The following is a 20,599-nucleotide window of genomic DNA, read 5'->3' as shown; positions in this document are numbered from 1 at the left end:
GCCTCCCTGACAGCAAGCAGTGATAGTGCCCATGAAGGGGACCTTGTTGGGCCCGCCCCTTTCACGGTTATCGCTTCTCGGCCTTTTGGCTAAGATCAAGTGTAGTATCTGTTCTTATCAGTTTAATATCTGATACGTCCCCTATCTGGGGACCATATATTAAATGGATTTTTGAGAACGGGGGCCGATTTCGAAGCTTGCTTCCGTCGCCCTATGCATTGACCCGATATGGCAGTATCTTCGGGTACAGTGCACCACCCCCTTACAGGGTTAAAAAGAAAGATTCCTACTTTCATTGCTACCTGCTTGCTGGCTAGCCAGCTAGCCAGCCCTGTGGGCCTTGCTGCTGCTGCTGCTGCTGCTGCAGCCAAAAAACAAAAGGTGGTGCTGCTGCTGCTTCTGCTGCTTCTGCTTGTGTCTGGCCGCTGTTGGAGCGTCCAGGCACAGGACTTCTGCTGCTGCTGACTAAATGGCCTCCTTAATTGGATCATTTGAGTAGCCAGCACACCTGTGCAGGTAGGGCATGACATGATAGGCAGCTGCCTTGATAGCGGGTGGGTGCTGAATGTTCCTAATTGACAAAATAAGATTAATGCTTATGAAGAAATATAAAATCTCATCCCTTCCCCAATATCGCGCCACACCCCTACCCCTTAATTCCCTGGTTGAACTTGATGGACATATGTCTTTTTTCGACCGTACTAACTATGTAACTATGTAACATAACATGGGGGGGTCTCCTGGCTGTTCACACAGGTGTGTCATTGCTGTACATTGACCATGCATTGCTTCTGTGGTATTGCAAAGGCAAAGACAAATGCTTCCAGCCATCCATTGCACTAATGGATTGGTCATCAGCTGGCTGTCTATGTCCCGCATCAATATAGACCAAAGTACAGAGGGTTAGGCTATGCTATAGTGCACCTACCTGATGCATCAGAAGGTGCGAGGCCCTTGCTAAATTCTGTGCACAGACTTTGAGATCTATGCTTTAGACTGTATCTAAACCTGCTCCAACATGGACTGACATTCTGGCCTACTTTCAGCCGATGCGACTTGTCTGTCGCTGAACAGTCGCTTTTTATGTATTCAGCACCTATGTATAATGTTGTAAAAATGCTCTAGAAGCTAAAGTCGCAGAAATGTCACACATATTTGGCCTGCAACTTTCTGTGCGACAAATTCAGACAGGAAAAATCAGTATAAATCCTTAGAAAATTATCCCCCAGTGTCTCCATCTGCTGGCGGTATTGAATAAGCATTGCTGCACTGATGGGGTATGCATTAGACGAAAAAAAAGAAGAAAAAGAAGAATAATACGCCCAGAAAAGAGGCGAAAAGGAGAAAAACGTAAAAAAACGTGAAAAAAAAGTAAGAGGAAGAGAAGGGAAAAAAAGGTGGAAATGGGTTTAAAAGTGATTTCGGCGGAGAAATATATATATATATATATATATATATATATATATATATATATACGCGCACACACACACATATATATAAACGTATTCTCCGTTGAGATATTGCAGCCGCTGCTGTGTCCAGGCCCAGGAGCCTTAGCACTGTGCTGTGATGTCACTCAATACCACTGACATCACTAGGTGTAAACAACATCTCTCCTTTGCTGTGTATGTGACTATGGAGCTGTTTGGTGATGTCGTCTATTATGGCCTTCATAGAAGCAACAGGAGATTGTTGCATCCATCTAGAACCCTCAGAACTACAGTGCTATGATGTCACTCACTTCCACAGGCCTTGCAGAGTGTAAACAACAACAACCCAGCTTTGTTGTGTATGTAACCATAGGGATTGTGATGTCACCTAGAACCTTCACAGCAGCGACAGCTTTATGAGGAGCATCAGCACTGCTCTGCCTGAGCAGAACCATCACCGCCATAGGTTGTCAAATAACCCGGATTTAACCCACACAGGTAAGTCCAATGGGGTGCAGGCATGTCCTCTATGCTTACAGCTTCCCGTGGGTGTTGGTTTGATACCGTTTGGGGACAGCCAAGGAGGCATCTGCAGGCAACAAAGGTAGGTGTGTGCTTGTGTGTGTGTTTCCTATGCAGATCCTAAGCCCAGTGTCACATGCAAGTAGGAGGAGTAAGAAGGGTTCCTGGCAAATCCGGGTTATGGATTGCATTTAAAAAGGCCCCGTGGGAGTGCAATGGGCCCCTGTCTTGCTGCTTAGCAATAATGGTATGGGTTTAGGTTCTGCTGTGTGTACTGGTGGTTGACTGCCCCCCAGCCCAGAGTGTGCATGGAAAATTGTCTGGCAGCCTCCCTGACAGCAAGCAGTGATAGTGCCCATGAAGGGGACCTTGTTGGGCCCGCCCCTTTCACGGTTATCGCTTCTCGGCCTTTTGGCTAAGATCAAGTGTAGTATCTGTTCTTATCAGTTTAATATCTGATACGTCCCCTATCTGGGGACCATATATTAAATGGATTTTTGAGAACGGGGGCCGATTTCGAAGCTTGCTTCCGTCGCCCTATGCATTGACCCGATATGGCAGTATCTTCGGGTACAGTGCACCACCCCCTTACAGGGTTAAAAAGAAAGATTCCTACTTTCATTGCTACCTGCTTGCTGGCTAGCCAGCTAGCCAGCCCTGTGGGCCTTGCTGCTGCTGCTGCTGCTGCTGCTGCAGCCAAAAAACAAAAGGTGGTGCTGCTGCTGCTTCTGCTGCTTCTGCTTGTGTCTGGCCGCTGTTGGAGCGTCCAGGCACAGGACTTCTGCTGCTGCTGACTAAATGGCCTCCTTAATTGGATCATTTGAGTAGCCAGCACACCTGTGCAGGTAGGGCATGACATGATAGGCAGCTGCCTTGATAGCGGGTGGGTGCTGAATGTTCCTAATTGACAAAATAAGATTAATGCTTATGAAGAAATATAAAATCTCATCCCTTCCCCAATATCGCGCCACACCCCTACCCCTTAATTCCCTGGTTGAACTTGATGGACATATGTCTTTTTTCGACCGTACTAACTATGTAACTATGTAACATAACATGGGGGGGTCTCCTGGCTGTTCACACAGGTGTGTCATTGCTGTACATTGACCATGCATTGCTTCTGTGGTATTGCAAAGGCAAAGACAAATGCTTCCAGCCATCCATTGCACTAATGGATTGGTCATCAGCTGGCTGTCTATGTCCCGCATCAATATAGACCAAAGTACAGAGGGTTAGGCTATGCTATAGTGCACCTACCTGATGCATCAGAAGGTGCGAGGCCCTTGCTAAATTCTGTGCACAGACTTTGAGATCTATGCTTTAGACTGTATCTAAACCTGCTCCAACATGGACTGACATTCTGGCCTACTTTCAGCCGATGCGACTTGTCTGTCGCTGAACAGTCGCTTTTTATGTATTCAGCACCTATGTATAATGTTGTAAAAATGCTCTAGAAGCTAAAGTCGCAGAAATGTCACACATATTTGGCCTGCAACTTTCTGTGCGACAAATTCAGACAGGAAAAATCAGTATAAATCCTTAGAAAATTATCCCCCAGTGTCTCCATCTGCTGGCGGTATTGAATAAGCATTGCTGCACTGATGGGGTATGCATTAGACGAAAAAAAAGAAGAAAAAGAAGAATAATACGCCCAGAAAAGAGGCGAAAAGGAGAAAAACGTAAAAAAACGTGAAAAAAAAGTAAGAGGAAGAGAAGGGAAAAAAAGGTGGAAATGGGTTTAAAAGTGATTTCGGCGGAGAAATATATATATATATATATATATATATATATATATATATATATATACGCGCACACACACACATATATATAAACGTATTCTCCGTTGAGATATTGCAGCCGCTGCTGTGTCCAGGCCCAGGAGCCTTAGCACTGTGCTGTGATGTCACTCAATACCACTGACATCACTAGGTGTAAACAACATCTCTCCTTTGCTGTGTATGTGACTATGGAGCTGTTTGGTGATGTCGTCTATTATGGCCTTCATAGAAGCAACAGGAGATTGTTGCATCCATCTAGAACCCTCAGAACTACAGTGCTATGATGTCACTCACTTCCACAGGCCTTGCAGAGTGTAAACAACAACAACCCAGCTTTGTTGTGTATGTAACCATAGGGATTGTGATGTCACCTAGAACCTTCACAGCAGCGACAGCTTTATGAGGAGCATCAGCACTGCTCTGCCTGAGCAGAACCATCACCGCCATAGGTTGTCAAATAACCCGGATTTAACCCACACAGGTAAGTCCAATGGGGTGCAGGCATGTCCTCTATGCTTACAGCTTCCCGTGGGTGTTGGTTTGATACCGTTTGGGGACAGCCAAGGAGGCATCTGCAGGCAACAAAGGTAGGTGTGTGCTTGTGTGTGTGTTTCCTATGCAGATCCTAAGCCCAGTGTCACATGCAAGTAGGAGGAGTAAGAAGGGTTCCTGGCAAATCCGGGTTATGGATTGCATTTAAAAAGGCCCCGTGGGAGTGCAATGGGCCCCTGTCTTGCTGCTTAGCAATAATGGTATGGGTTTAGGTTCTGCTGTGTGTACTGGTGGTTGACTGCCCCCCAGCCCAGAGTGTGCATGGAAAATTGTCTGGCAGCCTCCCTGACAGCAAGCAGTGATAGTGCCCATGAAGGGGACCTTGTTGGGCCCGCCCCTTTCACGGTTATCGCTTCTCGGCCTTTTGGCTAAGATCAAGTGTAGTATCTGTTCTTATCAGTTTAATATCTGATACGTCCCCTATCTGGGGACCATATATTAAATGGATTTTTGAGAACGGGGGCCGATTTCGAAGCTTGCTTCCGTCGCCCTATGCATTGACCCGATATGGCAGTATCTTCGGGTACAGTGCACCACCCCCTTACAGGGTTAAAAAGAAAGATTCCTACTTTCATTGCTACCTGCTTGCTGGCTAGCCAGCTAGCCAGCCCTGTGGGCCTTGCTGCTGCTGCTGCTGCTGCTGCAGCCAAAAAACAAAAGGTGGTGCTGCTGCTTCTGCTGCTTCTGCTTGTGTCTGGCCGCTGTTGGAGCGTCCAGGCACAGGACTTCTGCTGCTGCTGACTAAATGGCCTCCTTAATTGGATCATTTGAGTAGCCAGCACACCTGTGCAGGTAGGGCATGACATGATAGGCAGCTGCCTTGATAGCGGGTGGGTGCTGAATGTTCCTAATTGACAAAATAAGATTAATGCTTATGAAGAAATATAAAATCTCATCCCTTCCCCAATATCGCGCCACACCCCTACCCCTTAATTCCCTGGTTGAACTTGATGGACATATGTCTTTTTTCGACCGTACTAACTATGTAACTATGTAACATAACATGGGGGGGTCTCCTGGCTGTTCACACAGGTGTGTCATTGCTGTACATTGACCATGCATTGCTTCTGTGGTATTGCAAAGGCAAAGACAAATGCTTCCAGCCATCCATTGCACTAATGGATTGGTCATCAGCTGGCTGTCTATGTCCCGCATCAATATAGACCAAAGTACAGAGGGTTAGGCTATGCTATAGTGCACCTACCTGATGCATCAGAAGGTGCGAGGCCCTTGCTAAATTCTGTGCACAGACTTTGAGATCTATGCTTTAGACTGTATCTAAACCTGCTCCAACATGGACTGACATTCTGGCCTACTTTCAGCCGATGCGACTTGTCTGTCGCTGAACAGTCGCTTTTTATGTATTCAGCACCTATGTATAATGTTGTAAAAATGCTCTAGAAGCTAAAGTCGCAGAAATGTCACACATATTTGGCCTGCAACTTTCTGTGCGACAAATTCAGACAGGAAAAATCAGTATAAATCCTTAGAAAATTATCCCCCAGTGTCTCCATCTGCTGGCGGTATTGAATAAGCATTGCTGCACTGATGGGGTATGCATTAGACGAAAAAAAAGAAGAAAAAGAAGAATAATACGCCCAGAAAAGAGGCGAAAAGGAGAAAAACGTAAAAAAACGTGAAAAAAAAGTAAGAGGAAGAGAAGGGAAAAAAAGGTGGAAATGGGTTTAAAAGTGATTTCGGCGGAGATATATATATATATATATATATATATATATATATATATATATATATACGCGCACACACACACATATATATAAACGTATTCTCCGTTGAGATATTGCAGCCGCTGCTGTGTCCAGGCCCAGGAGCCTTAGCACTGTGCTGTGATGTCACTCAATACCACTGACATCACTAGGTGTAAACAACATCTCTCCTTTGCTGTGTATGTGACTATGGAGCTGTTTGGTGATGTCGTCTATTATGGCCTTCATAGAAGCAACAGGAGATTGTTGCATCCATCTAGAACCCTCAGAACTACAGTGCTATGATGTCACTCACTTCCACAGGCCTTGCAGAGTGTAAACAACAACAACCCAGCTTTGTTGTGTATGTAACCATAGGGATTGTGATGTCACCTAGAACCTTCACAGCAGCGACAGCTTTATGAGGAGCATCAGCACTGCTCTGCCTGAGCAGAACCATCACCGCCATAGGTTGTCAAATAACCCGGATTTAACCCACACAGGTAAGTCCAATGGGGTGCAGGCATGTCCTCTATGCTTACAGCTTCCCGTGGGTGTTGGTTTGATACCGTTTGGGGACAGCCAAGGAGGCATCTGCAGGCAACAAAGGTAGGTGTGTGCTTGTGTGTGTGTTTCCTATGCAGATCCTAAGCCCAGTGTCACATGCAAGTAGGAGGAGTAAGAAGGGTTCCTGGCAAATCCGGGTTATGGATTGCATTTAAAAAGGCCCCGTGGGAGTGCAATGGGCCCCTGTCTTGCTGCTTAGCAATAATGGTATGGGTTTAGGTTCTGCTGTGTGTACTGGTGGTTGACTGCCCCCCAGCCCAGAGTGTGCATGGAAAATTGTCTGGCAGCCTCCCTGACAGCAAGCAGTGATAGTGCCCATGAAGGGGACCTTGTTGGGCCCGCCCCTTTCACGGTTATCGCTTCTCGGCCTTTTGGCTAAGATCAAGTGTAGTATCTGTTCTTATCAGTTTAATATCTGATACGTCCCCTATCTGGGGACCATATATTAAATGGATTTTTGAGAACGGGGGCCGATTTCGAAGCTTGCTTCCGTCGCCCTATGCATTGACCCGATATGGCAGTATCTTCGGGTACAGTGCACCACCCCCTTACAGGGTTAAAAAGAAAGATTCCTACTTTCATTGCTACCTGCTTGCTGGCTAGCCAGCTAGCCAGCCCTGTGGGCCTTGCTGCTGCTGCTGCTGCTGCAGCCAAAAAACAAAAGGTGGTGCTGCTGCTGCTTCTGCTGCTTCTGCTTGTGTCTGGCCGCTGTTGGAGCGTCCAGGCACAGGACTTCTGCTGCTGCTGACTAAATGGCCTCCTTAATTGGATCATTTGAGTAGCCAGCACACCTGTGCAGGTAGGGCATGACATGATAGGCAGCTGCCTTGATAGCGGGTGGGTGCTGAATGTTCCTAATTGACAAAATAAGATTAATGCTTATGAAGAAATATAAAATCTCATCCCTTCCCCAATATCGCGCCACACCCCTACCCCTTAATTCCCTGGTTGAACTTGATGGACATATGTCTTTTTTCGACCGTACTAACTATGTAACTATGTAACATAACATGGGGGGGTCTCCTGGCTGTTCACACAGGTGTGTCATTGCTGTACATTGACCATGCATTGCTTCTGTGGTATTGCAAAGGCAAAGACAAATGCTTCCAGCCATCCATTGCACTAATGGATTGGTCATCAGCTGGCTGTCTATGTCCCGCATCAATATAGACCAAAGTACAGAGGGTTAGGCTATGCTATAGTGCACCTACCTGATGCATCAGAAGGTGCGAGGCCCTTGCTAAATTCTGTGCACAGACTTTGAGATCTATGCTTTAGACTGTATCTAAACCTGCTCCAACATGGACTGACATTCTGGCCTACTTTCAGCCGATGCGACTTGTCTGTCGCTGAACAGTCGCTTTTTATGTATTCAGCACCTATGTATAATGTTGTAAAAATGCTCTAGAAGCTAAAGTCGCAGAAATGTCACACATATTTGGCCTGCAACTTTCTGTGCGACAAATTCAGACAGGAAAAATCAGTATAAATCCTTAGAAAATTATCCCCCAGTGTCTCCATCTGCTGGCGGTATTGAATAAGCATTGCTGCACTGATGGGGTATGCATTAGACGAAAAAAAAGAAGAAAAAGAAGAATAATACGCCCAGAAAAGAGGCGAAAAGGAGAAAAACGTAAAAAAACGTGAAAAAAAAGTAAGAGGAAGAGAAGGGAAAAAAAGGTGGAAATGGGTTTAAAAGTGATTTCGGCGGAGAAATATATATATATATATATATATATATATATATATATATATATATATATGCGCACACACACACATAGATATAAACGTATTCTCCGTTGAGATATTGCAGCCGCTGCTGTGTCCAGGCCCAGGAGCCTTAGCACTGTGCTGTGATGTCACTCAATACCACTGACATCACTAGGTGTAAACAACATCTCTCCTTTGCTGTGTATGTGACTATGGAGCTGTTTGGTGATGTCGTCTATTACGGCCTTCATAGAAGCAACAGGAGATTGTTGCATCCATCTTGAACCCTCAGAACTACAGTGCTATGATGTCACTCACTTCCACAGGCCTTGCAGAGTGTAAACAACAACAACCCAGCTTTGTTGTGTATGTAACCAAAGGGATTTGTGATGTCACCTAGAACCTTCACAGCAGCGACAGCTTTATGAGGAGCATCAGCACTGCTCTGCCTGAGCAGAACCATCACCGCCATAGGTTGTCAAATAACCCGGATTTAACCCACACAGGTAAGTCCAATGGGGTGCAGGCATGTCCTCTATGCTTACAGCTTCCCGTGGGTGTTGGTTTGATACCGTTTGGGGACAGCCAAGGAGGCATCTGCAGGCAACAAAGGTAGGTGTGTGCTTGTGTGTGTGTTTCCTATGCAGATCCTAAGCCCAGTGTCACATGCAAGTAGGAGGAGTAAGAAGGGTTCCTGGCAAATCCGGGTTATGGATTGCATTTAAAAAGGCCCCGTGGGAGTGCAATGGGCCCCTGTCTTGCTGCTTAGCAATAATGGTATGGGTTTAGGTTCTGCTGTGTGTACTGGTGGTTGACTGCCCCCCAGCCCAGAGTGTGCATGGAAAATTGTCTGGCAGCCTCCCTGACAGCAAGCAGTGATAGTGCCCATGAAGGGGACCTTGTTGGGCCCGCCCCTTTCACGGTTATCGCTTCTCGGCCTTTTGGCTAAGATCAAGTGTAGTATCTGTTCTTATCAGTTTAATATCTGATACGTCCCCTATCTGGGGACCATATATTAAATGGATTTTTGAGAACGGGGGCCGATTTCGAAGCTTGCTTCCGTCGCCCTATGCATTGACCCGATATGGCAGTATCTTCGGGTACAGTGCAACACCCCCTTACAGGGTTAAAAAGAAAGATTCCTACTTTCATTGCTACCTGCTTGCTGGCTAGCCAGCTAGCCAGCCCTGTGGGCCTTGCTGCTGCTGCTGCTGCTGCTGCAGCCAAAAAACAAAAGGTGGTGCTGCTGCTGCTTCTGCTGCTTCTGCTTGTGTCTGGCCGCTGTTGGAGCGTCCAGGCACAGGACTTCTGCTGCTGCTGACTAAATGGCCTCCTTAATTGGATCATTTGAGTAGCCAGCACACCTGTGCAGGTAGGGCATGACATGATAGGCAGCTGCCTTGATAGCGGGTGGGTGCTGAATGTTCCTAATTGACAAAATAAGATTAATGCTTATGAAGAAATATAAAATCTCATCCCTTCCCCAATATCGCGCCACACCCCTACCCCTTAATTCCCTGGTTGAACTTGATGGACATATGTCTTTTTTCGACCGTACTAACTATGTAACTATGTAACATAACATGGGGGGGTCTCCTGGCTGTTCACACAGGTGTGTCATTGCTGTACATTGACCATGCATTGCTTCTGTGGTATTGCAAAGGCAAAGACAAATGCTTCCAGCCATCCATTGCACTAATGGATTGGTCATCAGCTGGCTGTCTATGTCCCGCATCAATATAGACCAAAGTACAGAGGGTTAGGCTATGCTATAGTGCACCTACCTGATGCATCAGAAGGTGCGAGGACCTTGCTAAATTCTGTGCACAGACTTTGAGATCTATGCTTTAGACTGTATCTAAACCTGCTCCAACATGGACTGACATTCTGGCCTACTTTCAGCCGATGCGACTTGTCTGTCGCTGAACAGTCGCTTTTTATGTATTCAGCACCTATGTATAATGTTGTAAAAATGCTCTAGAAGCTAAAGTCGCAGAAATGTCACACATATTTGGCCTGCAACTTTCTGTGCGACAAATTCAGACAGGAAAAATCAGTATAAATCCTTAGAAAATTATCCCCCAGTGTCTCCATCTGCTGGCGGTATTGAATAAGCATTGCTGCACTGATGGGGTATGCATTAGACGAAAAAAAAGAAGAAAAAGAAGAATAATACGCCCAGAAAAGAGGCGAAAAGGAGAAAAACGTAAAAAAACGTGAAAAAAAAGTAAGAGGAAGAGAAGGGAAAAAAAGGTGGAAATGGGTTTAAAAGTGATTTCGGCGGAGAAATATATATATATATATATATATATATATATATATATATACGCGCACACACACACATATATATAAACGTATTCTCCGTTGAGATATTGCAGCCGCTGCTGTGTCCAGGCCCAGGAGCCTTAGCACTGTGCTGTGATGTCACTCAATACCACTGACATCACTAGGTGTAAACAACATCTCTCCTTTGCTGTGTATGTGACTATGGAGCTGTTTGGTGATGTCGTCTATTATGGCCTTCATAGAAGCAACAGGAGATTGTTGCATCCATCTAGAACCCTCAGAACTACAGTGCTATGATGTCACTCACTTCCACAGGCCTTGCAGAGTGTAAACAACAACAACCCAGCTTTGTTGTGTATGTAACCATAGGGATTGTGATGTCACCTAGAACCTTCACAGCAGCGACAGCTTTATGAGGAGCATCAGCACTGCTCTGCCTGAGCAGAACCATCACCGCCATAGGTTGTCAAATAACCCGGATTTAACCCACACAGGTAAGTCCAATGGGGTGCAGGCATGTCCTCTATGCTTACAGCTTCCCGTGGGTGTTGGTTTGATACCGTTTGGGGACAGCCAAGGAGGCATCTGCAGGCAACAAAGGTAGGTGTGTGCTTGTGTGTGTGTTTCCTATGCAGATCCTAAGCCCAGTGTCACATGCAAGTAGGAGGAGTAAGAAGGGTTCCTGGCAAATCCGGGTTATGGATTGCATTTAAAAAGGCCCCGTGGGAGTGCAATGGGCCCCTGTCTTGCTGCTTAGCAATAATGGTATGGGTTTAGGTTCTGCTGTGTGTACTGGTGGTTGACTGCCCCCCAGCCCAGAGTGTGCATGGAAAATTGTCTGGCAGCCTCCCTGACAGCAAGCAGTGATAGTGCCCATGAAGGGGACCTTGTTGGGCCCGCCCCTTTCACGGTTATCGCTTCTCGGCCTTTTGGCTAAGATCAAGTGTAGTATCTGTTCTTATCAGTTTAATATCTGATACGTCCCCTATCTGGGGACCATATATTAAATGGATTTTTGAGAACGGGGGCCGATTTCGAAGCTTGCTTCCGTCGCCCTATGCATTGACCCGATATGGCAGTATCTTCGGGTACAGTGCACCACCCCCTTACAGGGTTAAAAAGAAAGATTCCTACTTTCATTGCTACCTGCTTGCTGGCTAGCCAGCTAGCCAGCCCTGTGGGCCTTGCTGCTGCTGCTGCTGCTGCTGCAGCCAAAAAACAAAAGGTGGTGCTGCTGCTGCTTCTGCTGCTTCTGCTTGTGTCTGGCCGCTGTTGGAGCGTCCAGGCACAGGACTTCTGCTGCTGCTGACTAAATGGCCTCCTTAATTGGATCATTTGAGTAGCCAGCACACCTGTGCAGGTAGGGCATGACATGATAGGCAGCTGCCTTGATAGCGGGTGGGTGCTGAATGTTCCTAATTGACAAAATAAGATTAATGCTTATGAAGAAATATAAAATCTCATCCCTTCCCCAATATCGCGCCACACCCCTACCCCTTAATTCCCTGGTTGAACTTGATGGACATATGTCTTTTTTCGACCGTACTAACTATGTAACTATGTAACATAACATGGGGGGGTCTCCTGGCTGTTCACACAGGTGTGTCATTGCTGTACATTGACCATGCATTGCTTCTGTGGTATTGCAAAGGCAAAGACAAATGCTTCCAGCCATCCATTGCACTAATGGATTGGTCATCAGCTGGCTGTCTATGTCCCGCATCAATATAGACCAAAGTACAGAGGGTTAGGCTATGCTATAGTGCACCTACCTGATGCATCAGAAGGTGCGAGGCCCTTGCTAAATTCTGTGCACAGACTTTGAGATCTATGCTTTAGACTGTATCTAAACCTGCTCCAACATGGACTGACATTCTGGCCTACTTTCAGCCGATGCGACTTGTCTGTCGCTGAACAGTCGCTTTTTATGTATTCAGCACCTATGTATAATGTTGTAAAAATGCTCTAGAAGCTAAAGTCGCAGAAATGTCACACATATTTGGCCTGCAACTTTCTGTGCGACAAATTCAGACAGGAAAAATCAGTATAAATCCTTAGAAAATTATCCCCCAGTGTCTCCATCTGCTGGCGGTATTGAATAAGCATTGCTGCACTGATGGGGTATGCATTAGACGAAAAAAAAGAAGAAAAAGAAGAATAATACGCCCAGAAAAGAGGCGAAAAGGAGAAAAACGTAAAAAAACGTGAAAAAAAAGTAAGAGGAAGAGAAGGGAAAAAAAGGTGGAAATGGGTTTAAAAGTGATTTCGGTGGAGAAATATATATATATATATATATATATATATATATATATATATATATACGCGCACACACACACATATATATAAACGTATTCTCCGTTGAGATATTGCAGCCGCTGCTGTGTCCAGGCCCAGGAGCCTTAGCACTGTGCTGTGATGTCACTCAATACCACTGACATCACTAGGTGTAAACAACATCTCTCCTTTGCTGTGTATGTGACTATGGAGCTGTTTGGTGATGTCGTCTATTATGGCCTTCATAGAAGCAACAGGAGATTGTTGCATCCATCTAGAACCCTCAGAACTACAGTGCTATGATGTCACTCACTTCCACAGGCCTTGCAGAGTGTAAACAACAACAACCCAGCTTTGTTGTGTATGTAACCATAGGGATTGTGATGTCACCTAGAACCTTCACAGCAGCGACAGCTTTATGAGGAGCATCAGCACTGCTCTGCCTGAGCAGAACCATCACCGCCATAGGTTGTCAAATAACCCGGATTTAACCCACACAGGTAAGTCCAATGGGGTGCAGGCATGTCCTCTATGCTTACAGCTTCCCGTGGGTGTTGGTTTGATACCGTTTGGGGACAGCCAAGGAGGCATCTGCAGGCAACAAAGGTAGGTGTGTGCTTGTGTGTGTGTTTCCTATGCAGATCCTAAGCCCAGTGTCACATGCAAGTAGGAGGAGTAAGAAGGGTTCCTGGCAAATCCGGGTTATGGATTGCATTTAAAAAGGCCCCGTGGGAGTGCAATGGGCCCCTGTCTTGCTGCTTAGCAATAATGGTATGGGTTTAGGTTCTGCTGTGTGTACTGGTGGTTGACTGCCCCCCAGCCCAGAGTGTGCATGGAAAATTGTCTGGCAGCCTCCCTGACAGCAAGCAGTGATAGTGCCCATGAAGGGGACCTTGTTGGGCCCGCCCCTTTCACGGTTATCGCTTCTCGGCCTTTTGGCTAAGATCAAGTGTAGTATCTGTTCTTATCAGTTTAATATCTGATACGTCCCCTATCTGGGGACCATATATTAAATGGATTTTTGAGAACGGGGGCCGATTTCGAAGCTTGCTTCCGTCGCCCTATGCATTGACCCGATATGGCAGTATCTTCGGGTACAGTGCACCACCCCCTTACAGGGTTAAAAAGAAAGATTCCTACTTTCATTGCTACCTGCTTGCTGGCTAGCCAGCTAGCCAGCCCTGTGGGCCTTGCTGCTGCTGCTGCTGCTGCTGCAGCCAAAAAACAAAAGGTGGTGCTGCTGCTGCTTCTGCTGCTTCTGCTTGTGTCTGGCCGCTGTTGGAGCGTCCAGGCACAGGACTTCTGCTGCTGCTGACTAAATGGCCTCCTTAATTGGATCATTTGAGTAGCCAGCACACCTGTGCAGGTAGGGCATGACATGATAGGCAGCTGCCTTGATAGCGGGTGGGTGCTGAATGTTCCTAATTGACAAAATAAGATTAATGCTTATGAAGAAATATAAAATCTCATCCCTTCCCCAATATCGCGCCACACCCCTACCCCTTAATTCCCTGGTTGAACTTGATGGACATATGTCTTTTTTCGACCGTACTAACTATGTAACTATGTAACATAACATGGGGGGGTCTCCTGGCTGTTCACACAGGTGTGTCATTGCTGTACATTGACCATGCATTGCTTCTGTGGTATTGCAAAGGCAAAGACAAATGCTTCCAGCCATCCATTGCACTAATGGATTGGTCATCAGCTGGCTGTCTATGTCCCGCATCAATATAGACCAAAGTACAGAGGGTTAGGCTATGCTATAGTGCACCTACCTGATGCATCAGAAGGTGCGAGGCCCTTGCTAAATTCTGTGCACAGACTTTGAGATCTATGCTTTAGACTGTATCTAAACCTGCTCCAACATGGACTGACATTCTGGCCTACTTTCAGCCGATGCGACTTGTCTGTCGCTGAACAGTCGCTTTTTATGTATTCAGCACCTATGTATAATGTTGTAAAAATGCTCTAGAAGCTAAAGTCGCAGAAATGTCACACATATTTGGCCTGCAACTTTCTGTGCGACAAATTCAGACAGGAAAAATCAGTATAAATCCTTAGAAAATTATCCCCCAGTGTCTCCATCTGCTGGCGGTATTGAATAAGCATTGCTGCACTGATGGGGTATGCATTAGACGAAAAAAAAGAAGAAAAAGAAGAATAATACGCCCAGAAAAGAGGCGAAAAGGAGAAAAACGTAAAAAAACGTGAAAAAAAAGTAAGAGGAAGAGAAGGGAAAAAAAGGTGGAAATGGGTTTAAAAGTGATTTCGGCGGAGAAATATATATATATATATATATATATATATATATATATATATATATATACGCGCACACACACACATATATATAAACGTATTCTCCGTTGAGATATTGCAGCCGCTGCTGTGTCCAGGCCCAGGAGCCTTAGCACTGTGCTGTGATGTCACTCAATACCACTGACATCACTAGGTGTAAACAACATCTCTCCTTTGCTGTGTATGTGACTATGGAGCTGTTTGGTGATGTCGTCTATTATGGCCTTCATAGAAGCAACAGGAGATTGTTGCATCCATCTAGAACCCTCAGAACTACAGTGCTATGATGTCACTCACTTCCACAGGCCTTGCAGAGTGTAAACAACAACAACCCAGCTTTGTTGTGTATGTAACCATAGGGATTGTGATGTCACCTAGAACCTTCACAGCAGCGACAGCTTTATGAGGAGCATCAGCACTGCTCTGCCTGAGCAGAACCATCACCGCCATAGGTTGTCAAATAACCCGGATTTAACCCACACAGGTAAGTCCAATGGGGTGCAGGCATGTCCTCTATGCTTACAGCTTCCCGTGGGTGTTGGTTTGATACCGTTTGGGGACAGCCAAGGAGGCATCTGCAGGCAACAAAGGTAGGTGTGTGCTTGTGTGTGTGTTTCCTATGCAGATCCTAAGCCCAGTGTCACATGCAAGTAGGAGGAGTAAGAAGGGTTCCTGGCAAATCCGGGTTATGGATTGCATTTAAAAAGGCCCCGTGGGAGTGCAATGGGCCCCTGTCTTGCTGCTTAGCAATAATGGTATGGGTTTAGGTTCTGCTGTGTGTACTGGTGGTTGACTGCCCCCCAGCCCAGAGTGTGCATGGAAAATTGTCTGGCAGCCTCCCTGACAGCAAGCAGTGATAGTGCCCATGAAGGGGACCTTGTTGGGCCCGCCCCTTTCACGGTTATCGCTTCTCGGCCTTTTGGCTAAGATCAAGTGTAGTATCTGTTCTTATCAGTTTAATATCTGATACGTCCCCTATCTGGGGACCATATATTAAATGGATTTTTGAGAACGGGGGCCGATTTCGAAGCTTGCTTCCGTCGCCCTATGCATTGACCCGATATGGCAGTATCTTCGGGTACAGTGCACCACCCCCTTACAGGGTTAAAAAGAAAGATTCCTACTTTCATTGCTACCTGCTTGCTGGCTAGCCAGCTAGCCAGCCCTGTGGGCCTTGCTGCTGCTGCTGCTGCTGCTGCAGCCAAAAAACAAAAGGTGGTGCTGCTGCTGCTTCTGCTGCTTCTGCTTGTGTCTGGCCGCTGTTGGAGCGTCCAGGCACAGGACTTCTGCTGCTGCTGACTAAATGGCCTCCTTAATTGGATCATTTGAGTAGCCAGCACACCTGTGCAGGTAGGGCATGACATGATAGGCAGCTGCCTTGATAGCGGGTGGGTGCTGAATGTTCCTAATTGACAAAATAAGATTAATGCTTATGAAGAAATATAAAATCTCATCCCTTCCCCAATATCGCGCCACACCCCTACCCCTTAATTCCCTGGTTGAACTTGATGGACATATGTCTTTTTTCGACCGTACTAACTATGTAACTATGTAACATAACATGGGGGGGTCTCCTGGCTGTTCACACAGGTGTGTCATTGCTGTACATTGACCATGCATTGCTTCTGTGGTATTGCAAAGGCAAAGACAAATGCTTCCAGCCATCCATTGCACTAATGGATTGGTCATCAGCTGGCTGTCTATGTCCCGCATCAATATAGACCAAAGTACAGAGGGTTAGGCTATGCTATAGTGCACCTACCTGATGCATCAGAAGGTGCGAGGCCCTTGCTAAATTCTGTGCACAGACTTTGAGATCTATGCTTTAGACTGTATCTAAACCTGCTCCAACATGGACTGACATTCTGGCCTACTTTCAGCCGATGCGACTTGTCTGTCGCTGAACAGTCGCTTTTTATGTATTCAGCACCTATGTATAATGTTGTAAAAATGCTCTAGAAGCTAAAGTCGCAGAAATGTCACACATATTTGGCCTGCAACTTTCTGTGCGACAAATTCAGACAGGAAAAATCAGTATAAATCCTTAGAAAATTATCCCCCAGTGTCTCCATCTGCTGGCGGTATTGAATAAGCATTGCTGCACTGATGGGGTATGCATTAGACGAAAAAAAAGAAGAAAAAGAAGAATAATACGCCCAGAAAAGAGGCGAAAAGGAGAAAAACGTAAAAAAACGTGAAAAAAAAGTAAGAGGAAGAGAAGGGAAAAAAAGGTGGAAATGGGTTTAAAAGTGATTTCGGCGGAGAAATATATATATATATATATATATATATATATATATATATATATATATATACGCGCACACACACACATATATATATAAACGTATTCTCCGTTGAGATATTGCAGCCGCTGCTGTGTCCAGGCCCAGGAGCCTTAGCACTGTGCTGTGATGTCACTCAATACCACTGACATCACTAGGTGTAAACAACATCTCTCCTTTGCTGTGTATGTGACTATGGAGCTGTTTGGTGATGTCGTCTATTATGGCCTTCATAGAAGCAACAGGAGATTGTTGCATCCATCTAGAACCCTCAGAACTACAGTGCTATGATGTCACTCACTTCCACAGGCCTTGCAGAGTGTAAACAACAACAACCCAGCTTTGTTGTGTATGTAACCATAGGGATTGTGATGTCACCTAGAACCTTCACAGCAGCGACAGCTTTATGAGGAGCATCAGCACTGCTCTGCCTGAGCAGAACCATCACCGCCATAGGTTGTCAAATAACCCGGATTTAACCCACACAGGTAAGTCCAATGGGGTGCAGGCATGTCCTCTATGCTTACAGCTTCCCGTGGGTGTTGGTTTGATACCGTTTGGGGACAGCCAAGGAGGCATCTGCAGGCAACAAAGGTAGGTGTGTGCTTGTGTGTGTGTTTCCTATGCAGATCCTAAGCCCAGTGTCACATGCAAGTAGGAGGAGTAAGAAGGGTTCCTGGCAAATCCGGGTTATGGATTGCATTTAAAAAGGCCCCGTGGGAGTGCAATGGGCCCCTGTCTTGCTGCTTAGCAATAATGGTATGGGTTTAGGTTCTGCTGTGTGTACTGGTGGTTGACTGCCCCCCAGCCCAGAGTGTGCATGGAAAATTGTCTGGCAGCCTCCCTGACAGCAAGCAGTGATAGTGCCCATGAAGGGGACCTTGTTGGGCCCGCCCCTTTCACGGTTATCGCTTCTCGGCCTTTTGGCTAAGATCAAGTGTAGTATCTGTTCTTATCAGTTTAATATCTGATACGTCCCCTATCTGGGGACCATATATTAAATGGATTTTTGAGAACGGGGGCCGATTTCGAAGCTTGCTTCCGTCGCCCTATGCATTGACCCGATATGGCAGTATCTTCGGGTACAGTGCACCACCCCCTTACAGGGTTAAAAAGAAAGATTCCTACTTTCATTGCTACCTGCTTGCTGGCTAGCCAGCTAGCCAGCCCTGTGGGCCTTGCTGCTGCTGCTGCTGCTGCTGCAGCCAAAAAACAAAAGGTGGTGCTGCTGCTGCTTCTGCTGCTTCTGCTTGTGTCTGGCCGCTGTTGGAGCGTCCAGGCACAGGACTTCTGCTGCTGCTGACTAAATGGCCTCCTTAATTGGATCATTTGAGTAGCCAGCACACCTGTGCAGGTAGGGCATGACATGATAGGCAGCTGCCTTGATAGCGGGTGGGTGCTGAATGTTCCTAATTGACAAAATAAGATTAATGCTTATGAAGAAATATAAAATCTCATCCCTTCCCCAATATCGCGCCACACCCCTACCCCTTAATTCCCTGGTTGAACTTGATGGACATATGTCTTTTTTCGACCGTACTAACTATGTAACTATGTAACATAACATGGGGGGGTCTCCTGGCTGTTCACACAGGTGTGTCATTGCTGTACATTGACCATGCATTGCTTCTGTGGTATTGCAAAGGCAAAGACAAATGCTTCCAGCCATCCATTGCACTAATGGATTGGTCATCAGCTGGCTGTCTATGTCCCGCATCAATATAGACCAAAGTACAGAGGGTTAGGCTATGCTATAGTGCACCTACCTGATGCATCAGAAGGTGCGAGGCCCTTGCTAAATTCTGTGCACAGACTTTGAGATCTATGCTTTAGACTGTATCTAAACCTGCTCCAACATGGACTGACATTCTGGCCTACTTTCAGCCGATGCGACTTGTCTGTCGCTGAACAGTCGCTTTTTATGTATTCAGCACCTATGTATAATGTTGTAAAAATGCTCTAGAAGCTAAAGTCGCAGAAATGTCACACATATTTGGCCTGCAACTTTCTGTGCGACAAATTCAGACAGGAAAAATCAGTATAAATCCTTAGAAAATTATCCCCCAGTGTCTCCATCTGCTGGCGGTATTGAATAAGCATTGCTGCACTGATGGGGTATGCATTAGACGAAAAAAAAGAAGAAAAAGAAGAATAATACGCCCAGAAAAGAGGCGAAAAGGAGAAAAACGTAAAAAAACGTGAAAAAAAAGTAAGAGGAAGAGAAGGGAAAAAAAGGTGGAAATGGGTTTAAAAGTGATTTCGGCGGAGAAATATATATATATATATATATATATATATATATATATATATATATATATATATATACGCGCACACACACACATATATATAAACGTATTCTCCGTTGAGATATTGCAGCCGCTGCTGTGTCCAGGCCCAGGAGCCTTAGCACTGTGCTGTGATGTCACTCAATACCACTGACATCACTAGGTGTAAACAACATCTCTCCTTTGCTGTGTATGTGACTATGGAGCTGTTTGGTGATGTCGTCTATTATGGCCTTCATAGAAGCAACAGGAGATTGTTGCATCCATCTAGAACCCTCAGAACTACAGTGCTATGATGTCACTCACTTCCACAGGCCTTGCAGAGTGTAAACAACAACAACCCAGCTTTGTTGTGTATGTAACCATAGGGATTGTGATGTCACCTAGAACCTTCACAGCAGCGACAGCTTTATGAGGAGCATCAGCACTGCTCTGCCTGAGCAGAACCATCACCGCCATAGGTTGTCAAATAACCCGGATTTAACCCACACAGGTAAGTCCAATGGGGTGCAGGCATGTCCTCTATGCTTACAGCTTCCCGTGGGTGTTGGTTTGATACCGTTTGGGGACAGCCAAGGAGGCATCTGCAGGCAACAAAGGTAGGTGTGTGCTTGTGTGTGTGTTTCCTATGCAGATCCTAAGCCCAGTGTCACATGCAAGTAGGAGGAGTAAGAAGGGTTCCTGGCAAATCCGGGTTATGGATTGCATTTAAAAAGGCCCCGTGGGAGTGCAATGGGCCCCTGTCTTGCTGCTTAGCAATAATGGTATGGGTTTAGGTTCTGCTGTGTGTACTGGTGGTTGACTGCCCCCCAGCCCAGAGTGTGCATGGAAAATTGTCTGGCAGCCTCCCTGACAGCAAGCAGTGATAGTGCCCATGAAGGGGACCTTGTTGGGCCCGCCCCTTTCACGGTT

The 20,599-nt window shown here is 46.0% G+C and overlaps 9 non-coding genes across 9 annotated transcripts; all 9 read left to right on the top strand.

Annotated features, from left to right (window-relative positions):
• The first annotated feature begins 69 nt into the window (after nucleotides 1–69).
• LOC130332494 (U2 spliceosomal RNA) lies at nucleotides 70–260 on the top strand. Its single transcript, XR_008875179.1, has one exon. It is a non-coding gene; the product is annotated as a U2 spliceosomal RNA (small nuclear RNA).
• A 2,087-nt stretch (nucleotides 261–2,347) lies between these two features.
• On the top strand, nucleotides 2,348–2,538 carry LOC130332493 (U2 spliceosomal RNA). The gene has a single exon (XR_008875178.1). It is a non-coding gene; the product is annotated as a U2 spliceosomal RNA (small nuclear RNA).
• Nucleotides 2,539–4,630: 2,092 nt separating this feature from the next.
• LOC130332492 (U2 spliceosomal RNA) lies at nucleotides 4,631–4,821 on the top strand. Its single transcript, XR_008875177.1, has one exon. It is a non-coding gene; the product is annotated as a U2 spliceosomal RNA (small nuclear RNA).
• A 2,086-nt stretch (nucleotides 4,822–6,907) lies between these two features.
• Nucleotides 6,908–7,098, top strand: LOC130332490 (U2 spliceosomal RNA). The gene has a single exon (XR_008875176.1). It is a non-coding gene; the product is annotated as a U2 spliceosomal RNA (small nuclear RNA).
• A 2,089-nt stretch (nucleotides 7,099–9,187) lies between these two features.
• Nucleotides 9,188–9,378, top strand: LOC130332500 (U2 spliceosomal RNA). Its single transcript, XR_008875185.1, has one exon. It is a non-coding gene; the product is annotated as a U2 spliceosomal RNA (small nuclear RNA).
• Nucleotides 9,379–11,461: 2,083 nt separating this feature from the next.
• On the top strand, nucleotides 11,462–11,652 carry LOC130332489 (U2 spliceosomal RNA). Its single transcript, XR_008875175.1, has one exon. It is a non-coding gene; the product is annotated as a U2 spliceosomal RNA (small nuclear RNA).
• Nucleotides 11,653–13,741: 2,089 nt separating this feature from the next.
• On the top strand, nucleotides 13,742–13,932 carry LOC130332488 (U2 spliceosomal RNA). The gene has a single exon (XR_008875174.1). It is a non-coding gene; the product is annotated as a U2 spliceosomal RNA (small nuclear RNA).
• A 2,091-nt stretch (nucleotides 13,933–16,023) lies between these two features.
• Nucleotides 16,024–16,214, top strand: LOC130332487 (U2 spliceosomal RNA). Its single transcript, XR_008875173.1, has one exon. It is a non-coding gene; the product is annotated as a U2 spliceosomal RNA (small nuclear RNA).
• Nucleotides 16,215–18,309: 2,095 nt separating this feature from the next.
• On the top strand, nucleotides 18,310–18,500 carry LOC130332485 (U2 spliceosomal RNA). The gene has a single exon (XR_008875171.1). It is a non-coding gene; the product is annotated as a U2 spliceosomal RNA (small nuclear RNA).
• Nucleotides 18,501–20,599: the final 2,099 nt, after the last annotated feature.

The sequence above is a fragment of the Hyla sarda genome, unplaced genomic scaffold (genome assembly GCF_029499605.1).
Source record: "Hyla sarda isolate aHylSar1 unplaced genomic scaffold, aHylSar1.hap1 scaffold_379, whole genome shotgun sequence".
Taxonomy (NCBI): Eukaryota; Metazoa; Chordata; class Amphibia; order Anura; family Hylidae; genus Hyla; species Hyla sarda.
The sequence above is the reverse complement of the archived record's forward strand: the minus strand, read 5'-3'. Positions and strand labels throughout refer to the sequence as shown.